The sequence below is a fragment of the Prunus avium genome, chromosome 1 (assembly GCF_965620075.1).
Source record: "Prunus avium chromosome 1, drPruAviu1.hap1.1, whole genome shotgun sequence".
NCBI classification, from domain to species: Eukaryota; Viridiplantae; Streptophyta; class Magnoliopsida; order Rosales; family Rosaceae; genus Prunus; species Prunus avium.
The window spans coordinates 56,201,276-56,205,749 of record NC_142284.1 but is presented as its reverse complement, the minus strand read 5'-3'; positions in this window follow the sequence as shown (position 1 = coordinate 56,205,749).

Below are 4,474 nucleotides of genomic sequence, written 5' to 3'. Positions count from 1 at the left end.
TAGTTTGACATTTTTGTGTGATAGATGTACACCTACTGACCGGCATTGCGACATTATTTACTCAACTCTCTATTTTTAACAATCATGTTCTTTGTAACATATAATCCATAATAATATTATCTAGATCAAAACAAAATCCAATTAAGTCTACACAGCAGACCAATAAGTTGAAATAAAAAAGTAACTCAAATTTGAAGGACAACCTGCACATAGATGTCCTAAGTAGAGAGGGCATCTGGTGAGGTAGAACATATGTATAGGCGATTAAGAAAAGAACCTTATACTACCAGAGCATGCATGGTGGATTTTTAATATTATTACAATATAAAACGGAAAATTGATTAGAAATGTCTTGTGTTTCACTCAAACACAGACACTGTGATTTTTTTTTTAAAATTGTTTTTCCTCGTTTTTATTTATTGATAAGAGTAGTTTAGAGCATTATTCATTACTATTAGGCCATTACCCGAGTCTTTATTGCCCCCTTTTGAGTACTTACTTTTTCAGAGTTATTACATGTATAAAGAATTTAGCATTTTCACTTTTAATACTCGTATTGTACACGTACACACATATTTTTCATGTTTAAGCTAAACCTTTCCACTTGTGGTATACAAGAATTAGAGAATCTCAAGAATTTAACTAAATTGGCGTTGGATACAAACCAATTGTCTGGTTATTTATTTATTTATTTTTGGTCGGAAGTGAATTTCATTAAAAACTCACAAAAGGGCAAAACAATACACCAAAATGTGAGACCCAACCAACTGAATTCAACAACAAAGCGAAAAGGCTAGAGGCCCAAATAAAATGTGAAAGAACCAGCAACAAGTTAAAAGCCCATAAGGCATTAAGCCCACACAAACCAATTGTCTAGTTATTTGCCCCCAAATATCTGCCAAGGTGAAAAGCTCACAAACTTGTCAATACAAACAAACTATTTGATTGGTCCAATCCCCAAAAGCTTGAAAAATTGCATGGGCTTAGTGATAGTCCATCTTGACCGAAACCAATTGACGGGTAATATATCTGAAGATTTCAGTCTTTATCCGAATCTTGATTTTATGAATATAAGCCACAACAACTTGTATGGAGAAATCGCAAACAACACGTTATCTAGAAATTTTGATTCTTTTTCTTTTGTCTTTGTTCCCAGATTGTGTAATATTGTGATTGATAGACTTGCTAAGTTTGTTTTAGGTAGTGTGTCCATAGATGTTTGGCTTGAAGAGGCATGGCTCAATGTGTTTCTTCAAGCTGGTGCTGATATTCTAGAGTTGTCATGAATTTTTTTTGTAGCTTTTATGGAGCATGTGTCACTCTTTTTCATTCGTCCCAGGTTTTGTCTTGTTGGGTTTTCTTGGGCAAGGTTTTAATGAGGCCATATTTGTTTGCTCGAGTTTGTAACCTTTCATAATTTTAATGAAAATTTACTACTTCCTCTAAAAAAAAAGACATTTTTTGGTATTTTGAATGTTTCACCATTTTCTGCCTTTTACTTAGATAAATGATATCAATTTAAACTTCAATGTAAAAAATTTAAAATCTAAGGCTAAGGCAACATTCACTTCTAATGAAAAATTCGAAATCTTAAGAAGTGGAATTTCACATGTTCCAATGTTATCTTGAGAAACCTAAAAGATATCCAAATGTTTTTCGAAAATATTAATATATATTAAAAAGAAAAACAATTGGGCCACTCGGAGACAAATGTGCCCGAGTCGGTTAAATACCACCTGGGAACTTTTGTTTTTTGTTTTTTTTTTTATCGAGAAAGGATTGAATAAGAAAACCCAAAACAGTAATACAAAACTAAAGTCGCAAGCAAAAAAGCAAAGGGGATAGAGCCACACGCCAGCAGGAGAATTAAGGAGGACCAGGAACTTGAAATGCCAATTTCGGATCTTCAAGACCAACGAATCTCCCCACCCACAAAACAAGAAGCAGGGGAGGTGGTCTCTCTTTTGAACATCGCGTTTGCATCCTTGAATCCCAGTCCGCAGTGTCGTCCAACAATGAAGAAAGTTTCTAAGCTCCTCACATCAACTCAGAGGCTGCATTTGTCAAAGCCATTACATATGACAACATGTGGTGAATTGCTTGCTCTTGATGGTTTCACTGCCTGATCAGGACATGCGCTGCTTTTCATTTGAGTCTGCCTTGTTCTAATTCTTCTTAGATGTTTGGATTATTGTAATCTATTTCATGCCCACTTCTGTTTTTCGTAATATATGTATGTTTTGCCACCTAAAAGAAGAATATGTTGCTATTAGACCAACCCTGTCAAGCATTCAGTTAAAACTTCACTCGCAGTGCTCTGTTTTAATGTAAAGAACAGTAATTCCTCAACAAAAAAATAAAATAGTGAACGTACACTCAATATCATAACTTAGAGGACAATTAATCAACCTTTTGGACTTGAAGATGACCAGCCGAACAAATGGAATAGGGAGTTGGAATAAATTGTACACCGAAAACATATCAAGCAAGAACATTTTGCTGGATTCTATATGAGGCATGGGTTTCAGTCTCTGGAGCCTGGACTCAACTAATTGGGTCGCCACTGCAGTAACATATGGATAGCTAGCTTTGGCATCAAGAAGCAGGGGAAGTCTTCTCTCTTGTTGTGACGATAATACGTTGGCATGAATGTCAATCCACAATCTCGTCAAACATGTTTCTCAGCATGGGTTTTTATTACAGGTACTCTGTTTTAAAAGTTCTTATTTTAGTCCTTGAATGTTCAAATCAATCAATAGGTCCTTTATATTTTGGTCTCACATCAATTTGGTTTTGTTGTCGCATTCCAACAAAACTTTGTTAAAACTGGTCACGTATCATCACCTGACCAACTTATTTCATCAAAATATAACTAAACTAATTTAGTCCTAGAACTCAAATTTTTGCTCAACAAAATCATCTGCTTTCCATTCAAGGTTTCACATTTAGGTTTCATCAAGGAGAGTACACAGCCTTGTTGAGCAACATATGTAATTTTTTTTCCTTTGTTTTTCAAAGTTTCAATTTCTTCATCCAAACAGAGGGTTAAAGATCACATTGATTGATTGGAAAGTTTGAGAATTCAAATGAGGACTTTTGAAAAATTCAAGGACCATTCATGACAAAAACCATTCTCAGTATCTTTCAATTCGAAGAGGCAGCATTTGTTGAAGCTTGTTACCTGCCTACGATATACCATGTGACATAGTGTCAAGCATTTAGGTGGGACACTTCTGAACCCCTATGTCACGCAAATAGTAACTTCTCACTTTCCATCAATTTCATTTCAGTAATTCCAATATATTTTTCTCCCAAAAACATCAAAGTCGAGGAACCATTGATCAGAGAAAAGTCTATGAGAAAGCTATGCATACTAAAAAACAAACATAATCGAATTAGTTTTCCAGTCATGTGCATTGACTTGAATGGCTCCTTTAATAAGTTATCTTGTCAATTCTTAGTTAAAACCGATGAACACGCTCATTTTAAAGCCTATCAAACTCTCAGTAGCAGCCAAGTCAAGTGATAAAGAAAATGAATATATAGGTTTCAAGTGCAGCCACTAGACTCATGGGTTGTAATAATAGGAAGAAGAAAACGGCATTCAAGTATCAACCTCATTTCACTAAAGTTAAGCAAACTTTCCAATTTTAACATTAAAGATGACAAACAAAGACTTTGACTGAAGATGTGTATGTTTCTTTCCTATTTTTCAATGTGTCAGGGTTCTAATATTTTCTTGTTAGAGAAATTTTATTGAGACCCAACAATCCAAATAAGAAAAAAATATAAAATGAACAAAGCTATAAAAATAAAATAAACAAAAACACCACAGATAGAGCAATAGCCTCAACCCCCGGCTAAACTGTTGAAATCTGTGTAAATTTGTACCTAACTTTCATTTTATTTAATTATTTTTTCAATTAGAAAATTAAGGATACAAATTTTTTTAAGCCAATCTCCTCTTATCGTTAACTGTCCTAAAGTTTCATCATTTTAAAATGACTGAGCCCAGCCCTCGAAAAGCTGAGTAGAACTTGAATACGTTCAAAGATATGGTAACTCCATATCTATGCATAATATTACTCGAATATACCCAAAAAAAAAAAAAAAAAAAAATCCTTGTTTTTCTCTCTGTGATTTGTCAGAGTTGAGTGTGATCTAGGGTTTATAATCCAGCTGGGTAGTTTGGAGAGTGGGAAACAGTATTCTGAAAAACAAAGAATATATTCTCTATTTATGTTATAATTCTTTTTTGTTGTGTATACAGTATATGTTTGATCTTATTTTATTTTTCAGTTTTTAATTGTTTATAAGGTACAAATTGACCAATTTGCCCTCATAGTGCCCACATGGTATCTTTTAACGATAAAATGGACCTTGACTTGCAACTAGCTGCTGGAAGAGAAGCTTGGCTCTACAGTCTGCACACAACTTAATCAAGAAAACCACACGCAGGTTCTCACACAACTTA